Raw genomic sequence first — 13,528 nt, forward strand, 5'->3', positions numbered from 1 at the left:
GTTTTTAATGGGATGATCTCAAGATAAAAATCCTATTAAAAGTTCCAAATCCCTCCCTGTGTTACTAGTAAAAACTTCAGTGGTGATTGTTTTAAATGTATTTTCAAAATCTAATTTCCATTTCACCATTCAGAACTCTACTTTTTCCTATGCCACAGTGGCTAGTGATGCTACCGTACAATGAGATGTTTATATGAAAAGAGCCCTGTGTGGGCTAAATATTACTGTACACCTCTACCCCGATATAACGCTGTCTTTGGGAGCCAAAAAAATCTTACTGTGTTATAGGTGAAACCGCATTATATAGAACTTGCTTTGATCCGCCGGAGTGCGCAGCCCCGCCCCTCCGGAGCACTGCTTTACCACGTTATATCCAAATTCGTGTTACATCGGGTCGCGTTATATCGGGGTAGAGGTGTATTACTACTGGTCAGTTTCACTTTCTTATTAGTATTGCTGTTTGCATCACAACCCAGCAAAAGAATGTTGACATAAACTTACTAGTTCTATTTTTAAAAGACAACCAGAATGCTTTTAAATAAACAAAAATCTCTTTAAGAACTTAAAAACAATAAACACACATGGATAGGCTTAAAATGACAAATACCCTGTTAAACAGAGTGATCTGATGATTATATTACTGCATAACGTTTCTCTAAACGAAAAGATAAGCTCAGTGTAAGTATTGTTTCTGAGATTTACACAACAAATTTTTGTAAACCTATTAAAACTTTCTAAATAAATAGTTATTAACAATGATAAATAACTCATTGAAAGCAAAATAATATAAAACCCTTTCCTTTTTTACTTACCTTTCCGGACCTGAATTCTGTGTTCTCTGCCAGAATTGAGGGCATCAAGAACACTTCAGATCTCTTGTGCTCCCTTGTACTGAGGTTGTTGTCGTCAGCTGCTGTGGGAGAGACTTGGAACCCTGAACTTGGATCATTGCAGGTAATAAAACTTTCAGTTTACTTTTCAAAATGTTTTTACTTGCACTTTTAAGGCTACACATTTTTTTTCTAAGTAAAAATGCAGTGATTGCTTTTTCCATGTGCATAGTAAGTACAGTGCATATATTTATAAGACAAATCAGAACAATTCTATCCTGAAGAGTGATGATAAATTCTCAGTGTGATAAACAGAGAATCAAAGAGAAAAATGGATACAAACTCTTAAGTCATTTGCATCCCTAGTTATGGTTAAGGTGAAATCATGTTTAAAAGATGGTCGCAAACGAAAACACTTGATGAATTACAGAGAAGTTTGTATGGGAACTTTGTGCTCATGCCTCTGCCTGATAATATTACAGAGGCCTATCTGATACTTTGTGGCTCTATTATAAAATGTGTTATGACTTTCCAGATTTTGAATCTTTAATAGGTTCATAACTGTCAGCTCTTCCTTACCTCTCCAGTCTAAAACAGATTGAAATGTAGGGCCCAGTCCTGCTCCCAGCTCAGTGGCAAAACTCCTCATTCTCATGGGTGCAGGATTGGGATCACAGTGGCTATTAACAATTGATAGTGTGTTCTTTCCAGCTCAATAGTATATTCGTTCTAAATCAATTACTACTGTTCTCCGAAATTGTATTTAACATTACACCGTATTCTGCTAGCTTCTGCTTCCACTGAAGACAAGGGAAGTTTGCCACTGACTACAGTGGAACCAGCAGAAGACACACAAACTATTTAACACCGGGTTTTATTTTATAAATGTATTTAAAGTTAAGTAACAGTATTTTGGGTGAGTCACTTGACTTCTATATACCTCATTTTTCCCCATCTGTAAAATGGGGTATTAAAAGTGCTAAGAGATCCATGGATAAAAAAGCCTTAGGTAAATGTTAAGTGTTATAATAATAATAATAATAATTAATAATAATTAAAATCCTGCTTCTAGGCTGAGTCTGAAGTTTGGCCAAGGCTGACATTATTATTGTTTGTCAGTAACACTTTCCCAGCCTACATTTTACTATGATCCTCATTCCATTGTTTTCTAGAGTTGCCACAGGGTCTAAATATGTGTGGCAATCACCCTTCCAGCGGCACTGAAATAGTGTTAAGTGGTTGAATGAATAAAATTGGCAGGGCAGACACAATGCAGGTTTTAGCATGACCAAAGGGCTCAGTACACCAGAAAAGATTTACCAACCGCCTGTTGTAATCTTGTTAGTTTTTTTCTTCAATTTAGGCAAATTTGGAAATATACCTGGTCTGTTAAGCAATTTAACAACTTTTTTGTCTACTATCTCTAAGGTCCCTGGGGCCCCTTCTATGACTAAAGCAACTTGAGTCATTCAAGTTTTGTATGTAATTAGAAATAGCAATTTAGGACACAGTCATGTGGGGTGCTGAGTGCACTTAACTTTTACTTGCTTCAGTGTGAATTGGGAGTGCTCAGTATCTCAGAGGATTAAGCTGTTACACACTAACCTTTCTCAATTTGTCAGATACATTTTTTACAACAAATATTTTGACCAGTTCCAGATAGGCATTTTCCAGATCTGAACTCTTGGGAGTGGGACCAATACTCAAAATTACAGATGAAGCTAAGAGTCCAAGAGAATGAGAAGCTTTAAATTACACAGGCTTATTACTTAAAAAGTGTCAGTTTCAGTTTAATAAATTGACATTGCTGATATAATATATCATAATAAAAGTGAAGAACCATACAGCTTTGCAAAATTACTATCAATCTGAAAGTAAAATGAGATGTTTGAGAGGGATGAGTATGGGTCATTTTCCACAGTTGCTAGTGTGGCTGTGACAGTAATTTGGAATATCTTTCAAGTTATGTGATAGTGTCTAGAGAGCAGTGAGTAGACAACAGCCCAAACTGGGACTAAATAAAACAACCCTGGAAATATTATTTATATAGAAGTGCCGAGAACCCACAGCTCCCACTGTCTTCAAAAGGAGTTATGGGTGTTCAACACTTTTGAAATCAGAACAGCCAAGTTACAGTAAATAAGATATAAGTATTTTGGGCAATGACCTAAGGCCACAACCCTGAAAACTCTTATACTCATGAATAACTTTATATATGAATTGTCCGATTGATTTGTCTACAGGTTGGGAACTCAAATAGATAACATGCAGGCCAGACTGTAATTGTGCAATGAAGCACAATTTAAAAAAAAAATTTTTTACTTTTAACCCTTGCCTATTCTCCAGTTTGTTCTTTGACCCTCAGCGATTCACTTTTTAGATAGACAGTGGTTAAAGAACTATCCCCCTTTTTATCTATCTAAATTCTGTCGCTAGTTTCTGTGTTCAGGATGTTAGAAACTCAGTACATTTTATAAACATTAAGAATAATGTAAGTTTTACATCTATTTGAACTAGTCATGGAGGGCCCAGTCCTCTAACTGCACCTGTGCAAGGAGACCTCTGCACCTGCATAGTGCTCCAATGACTTGAACAGGGCTCCAGTGTGTATACAAGGTTTCACCTGTGCAGATGTAGTTTCAGGATTGGGCACCTTCTATTCTATTCAGGTTTGTATACAGCCTTCATCACCATGATATCTGAGCACCTTCCAGTGGTACGGTAAGTGACATTACGAATATCCGTCACATGTGGTTCATTCTCTTTCTCATCCTCTTGATGCGGGTGAGTGGGTTTTAAATAAATGTATATGTACATTGTGCTTTGTGTTTATATTACACATGGCAAGGCTGAAGAACTGCACCACGCACTTGGAAAAGGTGGTGACATTTGTAACAATCATTTGTTCCTGTGGGAGTTCATTCTACTGTCGAGCTAGCCATGAGAAAGCTGTCTCCCACACAGACAAGCTTTAAACGGGCAGTGTACATTTCAGGGGAAGAGTAGAATTGTCAACCACAGTCCATATCCTGCAGTTTTAGGCAATTTTTTAGGCAACCTGGGTGCAACACCTTGAAAATAATGCTTGACACCTTGAATTTGACATGGTATTCTATGAGAGTAGGAGTCGAACGGATTTGACATGGTATTCTATGAGCGTAGGCTCTAGTGTAGGAGTTGAGGACGGATTTGATGTGCCTTAGCTGTTATTACAAGGAGTGTGTGAATACAAACACGAACCATCTAGCAAAAGTCTGGAAATTCCTGTTTGAGGCTCTATAACTTTGTTAATAATACTTATTATTAGGGAGTGGTGCCAATGTGTTCCTTTGAGCATAAATCTGAATTTGGGAAACTATTCAGGGGATGACATTGCGTTTTTTTTAATTACATTTTTAAAAGACTTCTGTTTCATTTTAAGATTTTTTTTTCCAGGAAGAGCAGGGAAGTATCCCTTTTTTCCTGTTCATAAATGAGCCACTAATGTGGGTTTTTTTTATGAATTTGTGCTTTATTCTCTTTGATTTTAATATTTTGTGTGGACTTCAAGTCCCTGATTGCTGTGAGTAACTGTGGCTATTCAAGACATAGGATTGGTCGCTCGAGTGAGATTATTTTATTTCTTCCTCTGACTGGATGATCTAAGTTTTATAAAGAGGAGGGATGCCTTTTCCTGTTCACAAATAATCCACAAACATTTGTAATCGGTCTAATCTATTGTGCATTGAATAAAAAGAGCTTATCAAAATTGCTATGTGAGTCATTCTGGTGCAAGTACCAACAAGTACTTGCAAGACTATTGGTGATGCTTGTGGCACACATTCTTGCAAATAAAGTCTTGCGCAGGCAAATGTTTGTGAGTAAGAGAGTAAAAGGGAGTGCAAATATGGCAGATTTTATTCACAGCAATATTCTGAAATATTTTGGCTCTTGTATTTGCCCACCTGTCCAATAATTGCTTGTTAATGACATAAGGAACACATTCCCTCAGGTGCCCCAAATGTCCTTCGGTTATATTTCAAAGGTGGTGTTGATATGTGCAAAGCCTTTGCGGGTGTCCGAGTGTATGGCACTGCCTGCGTGAGAGTGCGTAGGATCTGGGGCTGCCCGTTTACAGAGAAAACTAGTGGAGGGTGGGGGACACTGACTGGGCCTAAACTCCCCATTTTTGGATAAGAGGGCATAGGCCTGTCCTAGGGATTGACACCTGACCCACCCGGTTGCCCCGTGATACCAGGGCTGGACCCATCCTGAATTTTACAGGCTCATCCCTACTTTTTTTTTTTTTTTAATTGCACCCTCGATGGAGCGTGGCCTGGGATCGGTCTAGTCGATGCTGCCTCACTCCCCGCTGCGACCGCCGGTGCCCTTCAGCCGCGGTCCCAGCCAGGCTGACCCCGCGGGGCGATCGCCCAGCTCCCCCAGGCGGGGGCCCCCATCCGGCAGCCAGGGGGTTAACCGCGGAGGCGCCGGGTCCGTGTCACCAGAGGACACCGAGCCGGCGCTGGAGAGGCGCCGCCAGTGCCTCCCTCTGCCGCCGGAGCCAGTGGCAGAGCGGCCAGGGCCGCTCAGACCATAGGCATCGCCTCATTGGCCACGCCCCCCGGCCCCTGCGATTGGTCACACCCACCCCGGAGTGAGAGCCGGCCGCCAATGGAAAGGGAGAGATCCCCACGGGAGGGGGGGACGTGAGTGGGGGTCAGAGGTGAATGACCTGAGGTTACCTCTCCCGTCACGCCACCTCAGTGGGCGAGGGAGCTGTCAGCGCGAGAGGGGGGCGGAGCCGGAGCGAGGGGGCGGAGCCGGCGGAACACTGAATGGGAGCGTGTGTGTCAGCCATCTCCTCGCCGGGCGGCATCAGCAGCCAGCGCCGGGCAGGGGGGCCCAGGGGCATCGCCCCATCTCAGCTGGCACCCTGAGGTGAGCCCGCCGGGGCGCGGGTCCGCTCTGCAGCCAGGCTCCCCGGTGCGTGGGGAGAGCGCTTCCTACGGCCCGGCCTGGCGGGGATCCCCGGTGACCCGGGAAGGAGGGGGGCTCAGGCCCGGGCCGGCAGGGACCCCCGGGAAGGGGGGGGGGGCTCAGGCCCGGCCCGGCGGGGACCCCTGGGAAGTAGTCGTGGTGGGGGGGCTCAGGCCGGGCCCGGCCCGGCGGGGACCCCCGGGAAGTGGGGGGGGCGCGGCCCCGGCCCGGCGGGGCCCCCCGGGAAGTGGTGGTGGTGGGGGGGCTCAGCCCCAGCCCGGCGGCGACCCAAGTGTTTTAGGAGATGGGAGGGTCTCTGGGCTGGATAGGATCCCCAGTGCTCTAGGAAATGGGGGGGATTCCCCTGGGGTGGGGGGATCCCGAATGCTCTAGGAAGTGGAAGGACCCCACTCAGCCTGGCAGGGATCCCCAGTTCCAGAGAAGGTATAATATATTCACCACGGTAGAGGATTGGAAATAAGGGAGCACATGAAAATATTTCCCCCAGTTTTGATGCTGGATTGGGGGTAATTTGAATGTGATTGTGTGGGGGTAGGTGAGTGAGTTGTTAGGGATGGTTGGAGGAAGAAGAAGTGAGTGTGAATGGCCTCCTCAGCCTTGCTACTTGGGGGGGGTAGGTAATTGTGATTGGGGTGGTATAATGTTCTCATGAGCTCTGTTGCTAGGGTTGGGGAACATGAGCTGTGGATAGGTTGTAAGGAGTGGGGTGCAGATGGTGAGGGTTATTGGGGTAGATGGGGATGTCTGAGAGAGGTTAGGTGATGGTAAATGGCAGGGTGCATATGTGTTTGTTGTCAGTGCCCCGGTAATGCCCTTACCAGCCTTTGTGGGGCACTTTTCATGCACACAGGATGTGGGGGACTAGTGGATTGAGATGCTGCGATTCCCTTTACTTGCTCTTGCCTCTTCCTGTAGTCTGCTCTGTACATATGGTCACTATGTGATAAGGGGAAGTCCCTGGTGGCAGTGAGTGTGAATGGACATAGCACAGGAGTAGGGCTTCTTGCAGCTCAAGTTTCAGTGTGATGCAATGGGGATGGGCAGGGGAAGGTTGCCTGTAAATACCCCAGGCCTGTTATTTGTGGGCTGCATTGAGAGCATGAAATTCCCAATATGTTCAAGTGACTGGGAAATTGTAGCTTAAGGAGCCGCAGGATATCTTTTTAATTGCTTGTGTGTCTTAAGGCATTGTTAATAAAATCCAGCCACGTGGGAAGATTCTTTCATAGTGTGTGTATGCTCTCTTAGCTCTGGTCCCTGGGATACTGTGGGTGTGCTCTTTGGGTATTGTTACCGATTATTGCCATTGTTTGTTTTTCTGCCTCTTCCTTTGAAAACAATAATAATCAAAATCCCTTTTAATCTAAAGTAAATAAATGTGAGGACTCTAAATAAACATCTGGAGATGGGGAAACGGCTGGGACAGCAGTGGAAACCCCAGTATGTAGGCAGGAACTATCCTTTTGTCCTGTTTTGCACTGTGCCCAGCACAATGGGGTCCTGATCCATGAATGGGCCTCCTAGGCACTACTGCAATACAAATAACTCATCATAATCTAAATGCCTAAGAGGGCTCAAGCGTGGAAGTTTTAGATACTGCAAAAGAGATCTCTGGGCCCCCTGTCACTCACCCACCTCCCCGTGGGAGAAGACGTAATGCAGGCAAGACCACATGCTCTCTGCAGCCACACTGGCATGTATTGGATCCCGAAAGAAAATTGATTGACTCCTCCGGTTCAGATCCAGGTCACTGCATGCAGCTGCCTCCTCCCCATCTCAAGATGTTTATTTACAACGCTTTTGGATCCTTGGATCCCATTGTAAAACTCTATCCATGTAACAGAACATTTCTCAGAAGTCTTTGGGAAGATGCTCTGTAATATGGTTCATATTTAAAATTTGCTGGCTTATATTCCTTCCCTAGTGCAGCCCCTGTGACTTAGATAGGACGAATTTACATATTTAGCTTTATTTTAGCATATTCACTTTGCTTTCCCTAATTTGAATAGACTTTTCCCGTTCTTCTGGGAGGAAATGACTAGCTGACTCTTTGGAAAGGAACATTCTCTGAAGTCACATAAGGAGGCAGATATCAGAGGGAAACATTATAGCCTGTGTTTAAATCCACTACTGTTCAGGAAAACATTTAAGCATGTGCTTAAATCCCACTGAAGTAAATGGGACTTCAGCAAAGCACTTAAGCATGTCCTTAAATCCTATCAAAATCAATGAGATTAGGTACATGCTTAAGTGCTTTGCTGAATGTGTATGGATTGCTGAATTGGATCTATTATTCATCATCAGGATTTTATTTTAACCTATTGTAGAGTGAAATGTACTGGGAGGTTTAAAAGGAGTAGAATCCAAATATCCAAAAGCACTTTACGGTACACTACGTTTGACAGCTGTTCAGTGGTGCAGAGCAGTTTAGGACAGGAAGTAGGTAGCATCCAATTGAAACTGCAGAACAAATGATAAACTAGAAAGAAGCTAGTATAAATGGAGGGGGAATAAAATCTCAGGGAGAGGGAATGGAAAAAGCAGAGGAGCTTCTCGGCTCCTCTGAGCTAAGATCAAGTGTTAAGTAGTCTCTCGGCCTATTAAAGGCTAGGATCAAATGTCTTGATGTGTTTGGTCTTTTGGCCCCGAGATGAAAACCTCATCTGTGTCTCTTGGACCATGAAGTACAAACATTATCTCCTAAATTATATCTGGGTGATTCTTTGGTCTGATTTTGTCCTCTTGGTTCAGATTAAGAGGGCGCTCAGGATGGTGGCCCATTAATTCTGTGGTGATGTCTGTTGGCAGAAGTGGGCTTCCAGAGTCAGTCCTCAGATGCAGTGGTATTGGGCATGTGCTAGGAACCTAGGCAGATAGTTGTGGCATTCCTGATGCTCACCCACATACCTAGGTATCCTTGAAGAAGTTGTGACTTTACCCCTAAGCGTGGGATTTCATCCTCTGTTGATCTGGAAACTGACTTCCAAAGTTAGTCTAGATTCATGTGCTGCTCACCTTCAAATTCAGCAAAAGCAAACAACTGTAACAGGACTGGTCAGTTTTATTGTTGTTTTCTGGTCACTTTCACTTTCTGGTTGTCAATGGTAATAATGCTGTATTTTTTTTTATTTTATTTTTTTTAGGATTGCTTGAATTCATTATCATTATTATTAGAATTTATATTGTGCTTTACCTCTTCAAAGTGTTGTGGAGACACTATTCTAATTTTTAAAAAATCCATTCAATTTGTTTCCCCTGAAATGAAAAATAAATCAATAAAGTAATTCACTTCAGAAATAGTTTTGTAAAAGATTTTTCTTTAAGTAAAAGTTAAATTTGAGCCAAAATTACATCAGTGTCACTCTAAATGGCATTTCAGAGGGAGAAAAATTACTGAAAATGAATGGTACTTTCTTACACACTCACTAGGCCCAATTCTTCACAGCTTTGCTCCCTGTGTCTGCCTCCCAATTCTTTGTGTTCACATCTCTTCTGACAAAGTAATCTTTTACTAGTGTTAGTTCATGCAGCTCTGGAAGAGTGAGCTGTGGGTTCTGCCCTGCTTTGAGCATCATCAACATTATTGCAAAGTCTTTATTACCTAAAGAGCACAGCTTGGCTTGTAGATTCCTTGTTGAGTCTGCAGTGCTGGGCAATTGCAAAAACAAATTTTCCATCTTTTGGTTAATTTGATCTGGAGGGGAGAACAAAAAGGAGAAGATGACTCGAATCCTACAAAGACTTATGCCCAGGTGTAACTTTATTCACACGAGTGGTCCCAATGTGAATAAAATTGTGCATGTGCTTAAGTCTCTGTAGGATCAGGGTCTAAATCTGGACCTTGCAGTGCAATTTTTAGTCACCTCAGTCTCTGAAAAGTTTGCCTTGCAAACTGTTTTAACAACATCTGAAACCTCCTAGAAACCAGGGATTTTAGAAAGCAGGAGAGCATTGCTGTCATGGGGTTATGACCAGTCTTTTGTTAGGGCCCAATCCAGCCCCCATTGAAGTCCGTTGCAAAACTCCCGGTTGACTTTAGTGGTGCAGGATGAGGCCCTTACCCAGGTGTTTAGCGCAAGCACAGTTAAACAAAGATATTGTGTATTTCAAACTTGGACAGTTAAATTTTCAAGAAAAATGTGCACCAGGCCAGGTTTTCTTGGGATTTTAGAATCCTGTTCCCACAGTATGAAAACCAACTGGCTTCTCTGAGAAGCTCTTTGGAAAGGGCTACAGTTCATTTGAGCAAAAAACAAAGCTGAAATCCAGTTTTTAAAAAATGAAAAAATAAGAAAGTTTCAACATATTTAGAACAAGTAGGGAGTGGATAGCTAATTACCAGCTGCCCAGGAGCTGTTCATGGAAATCTAAACAAAAAACGTTTTTGTGGCTTTGGCTATAGACAACATGGCCTATCGAAGAGGATTGAGTTGCACTGATAATTGATTTTGAGTAGAGGTGCACTGAGAGGAAGAATGGTCAAGTGGTTTAGCATGGATGAGGAGTTTCGTGGGTTGTCGTTGAATTGTTGGGCAAGCCACTTATCCTTTCTGTGCCTCAGTTTCCTCATCTGCAAAAAAGAGAGAATATTTTGCCTAATGGTGGTGGTCCAAGGCTTAGTTAATGCTTATAAAGTTCCTTCTCTCCTGAGATGAGACTGTATAATTGCTAAGTGTTTGAGACAGTAGCTTCTCTCTCTCCATAGCTAGCTTTATGTCATAACCTAGATTATTTCCCCCCACCACACTAACTGTGCCAATACTAGATCAATACAGCTGAAATTTTCCATGTGTGATTTGATGCCAGAGTAGAATTTTTTGGGGGCAAATTTGATGCAAATTGAACAAGGCATTTTTGAGAGATGAGTCTTAAAAACAAGGTGTCCCCATCCCCCCTTCCTGGAAGGTCTCCTAGTGTAGGTTTTGGCCTTGGTTTGTTGGCTGTAAAGGTGCCTTTGGCTAGTTTAGGAGAGTTTGGGCTAATTATTTAAACCCGGATTCTACAACAAAGCTGCAGGGACAGACCCCTTGATGTATGTGTATGCCAAGACCTATTGAAGAGAACAGGGATCTGCCCATGTGGCTCAGTTTGCAGGAGTTTTCACAAACAGTTTAATCTCTGCCCTGGGCAGATAGTTGCAGGTTTTATAATTGCTCCCCCCACCTCAAAAAACACCCCAAACCAAACAATCAAAATGGGGTACAGTGACAGGTTTTATAATCTCAAAACTGTCTAAACACAGTCTTTATAATCACATAGTGGTTAAGTATTCATCAGGGTTTTTTTTTTATGGGCTGCATATGGCCCTAATGAAACCAGGAGCTGTGTTGTCAACACAGGTACAGTTTGATCTAAATAATATACCCATGCACAATCACAGTAAGATTGAATAAGCCAGTCAGATGCATTCTTAATTCTCAGTCACTGATGAAAAGAAACAGTGGTGGTTTAGGATTCAATTGTCTTGCCTACACTACAATTATAACTATGTTAAAGACGTCCAGTTGCAACATGATTGTGTCCTATTCATGTTACAAGGTGAGTTGGTTTTGCCTGCGTAGACCAGACCAGATTGTTCATGTTGAGGGAACTCTGCTACATTCCTGTAGTTTTCCTAATGTGGCTGTAATTGCAATGCAGATAAGACTTTTTGATTGCTTGGGTGGCCTTATCTCTGACTCGCACATTGCTCCCCAAAACCCAGCTGATCTGTGCATTTCCGTACTTCCAATTTTTTTTTTTAAGCTGTAACCTTCACTTTGAATTTCCTGGCTCCTCAACAGTTGCTTTTTTTGTTTAAACTACAGCAGTTTTCTTTGAAGTTACTGATTTGTATTTTAAATCTTAACTGGAACTTAATGGCATCTTTTTATTTTTTTAACGTTGTACTTGAAAGTGCAGTCTTTTGAGTTACAAGAAGAAAATCTATCCAGGGTTAGTAAAAGGTCGCCCTTCTTGTACAAGGAGATATCTGGCTCTCCACTCAAAACTCTGTGTGTGTCGCGTAGGATGACTTCAAAGTCTGTTCGGCACTAGATGTGGATGGATGGGAGTATTTTTCCTGAGTCTCACTAGCTTTTTGTTATTTGTTTGACTGCAATTGAAAATGAGTTTGGTGGGTCTCCTCAGAGTCCCTGCTTGTCTCCTTCACCTTCCACAATTGGGCACAGTTAAGCACAATCTGCAGCCTCTGCTCAGGTGAATGCCACAGGACAGGGCTGACATGCTTTGGCTCCGCTGTGTAGGAGACCCAGGGCCAGATTATGACTTGCTGCTGCAGGACAGGATGGAGGTGCAGTGGGAGGATTGTGTGAAAGGCTTCAGGCTGTAATAGAAGGAGGTTCCAAAAGACAGGCTTGAGACATATTGGCACAGCTGCGTGGGAGAAGCTCCCAAGGCACCTGACTGCACCGTGAGTGCTTTTACTCCTTCTCTTCACAGCACTAAACTCAGGTTTTTTTAAAACACCGGGTGGGGGGGAAATCAAGTTGCCTTTCCCCCTCTATCTTGCAGTAACAAAAAATACAGGTTGAATGAACGAGCCTTTAGATGTTGTGTGTTAGCAAATTGCTCACAAAGCTACCAAGTATTGTCTTGTGAGTGACCAATAGGAGGAAGCATAGGCTATAGTCGATACAACATGGGACTGAGAGTCAGGAATTCTGGATTCCATTCTTGGCTCACTGTATGACCTTGGGCAAGTCATTTAACCTTCTCTGTGCCTCTCCTTCACTCTCCATACATTGAGTAGCATACCTGTCTCACAGGCTGTTGTGGTGATTGATTGACAGAGCTTGGAGATCCTCTGATTACAGGAGCTGTGTATCAAAAGTATTATTATGTATTTATTGGTGTTTGTGTCTTCTTTTCCAGTTCGTTTTGGAGGTGGATAGCTACTCAGATTGCAGCGATTACAAGAGGTTAGTTATTGTTAACAGTCCGTAATCTGATTGTGTTTCCATGTGAAGCTCTATGCTGATTTCATATTATTGAGTCAATTATGAAATTGTAAGCGATTTTACTTCAATGATTGTGGTTTTTGCTCATTGCTTATGTAACCCATGCCTGCTTGGTGTGGCTCTCTGTCCCCCTCTAGTGGCAGCCAGAGCCGTTAGAAATTGATGAATCTGCTACAACCTTGGCTAAGATGTGTGCCTTTTAGCTCATGCAGTAGTGACTCGTGTATTAAGGTCCAGAGGTCCCAAGTTTGATCCCGGCCGCTGCCGACCGGGGTCTGTTGGTATTTCAAGTGGACGCTCATCTGGGATATCAACTGAAGCTCTCTGAAGCTCGAGATGTGCTTCCTCAGCTAGAGGGAGTATGTAAACCATGCCTGCTTGGGTGTGGCACTCTGTCCCTCTCTAGTGGCAGCTAGCCCAGCTAGAATTTAATGAGACTGCTACAGCCTTGTGTCTTTTAGCTCATGCAATAGTGGTTCCTGCATTAAGCTCCAGAGGTCCCAGGTTTGATCCCGGAGTCTGTCAGCATTGCACTTATACATAAGGTAAACCAACATTTTAAATGCAAAATCCCAGTCTAGTTGTCTGAGGCCGTAGAGCTGGGGAGGCAGTGTGCAGAATTGCAGAAGATGGTCCAGGATAGTTGTGTTCTCTCAATCAGAGTGTAAGGCCAGAAGGGATCATTAGATTATATAGTTTGCCCTCCTGAATATTACAGACAATCAAACTTCATCCCAGAACCCCCTTATGGAGCCCAAT

General features: G+C 43.2%; 1 protein-coding gene across 1 annotated transcript in view; it reads left to right on the forward strand.

Moving 5' to 3' along the window:
* Positions 1–924: 924 nt before the first annotated feature.
* The window catches only part of ACACA (acetyl-CoA carboxylase alpha), a 197,325-nt gene continuing 184,721 nt past the window's right edge, over positions 925–13,528 (forward strand). Inside the window, exons 1-2 of the mRNA XM_029912558.1 lie at positions 925–954; positions 12,684–12,730. The gene's annotated coding sequence lies outside the window, so the exon portion shown is untranslated. The remainder of the gene's footprint in view (positions 955–12,683; positions 12,731–13,528) is intronic.

Source organism: Terrapene carolina, unplaced genomic scaffold, assembly GCF_002925995.2.
Source record: "Terrapene carolina triunguis isolate 2854851 unplaced genomic scaffold, T_m_triunguis-2.0 Scaffold231, whole genome shotgun sequence".
In the NCBI taxonomy this organism is placed as follows: Eukaryota; Metazoa; Chordata; order Testudines; family Emydidae; genus Terrapene; species Terrapene triunguis.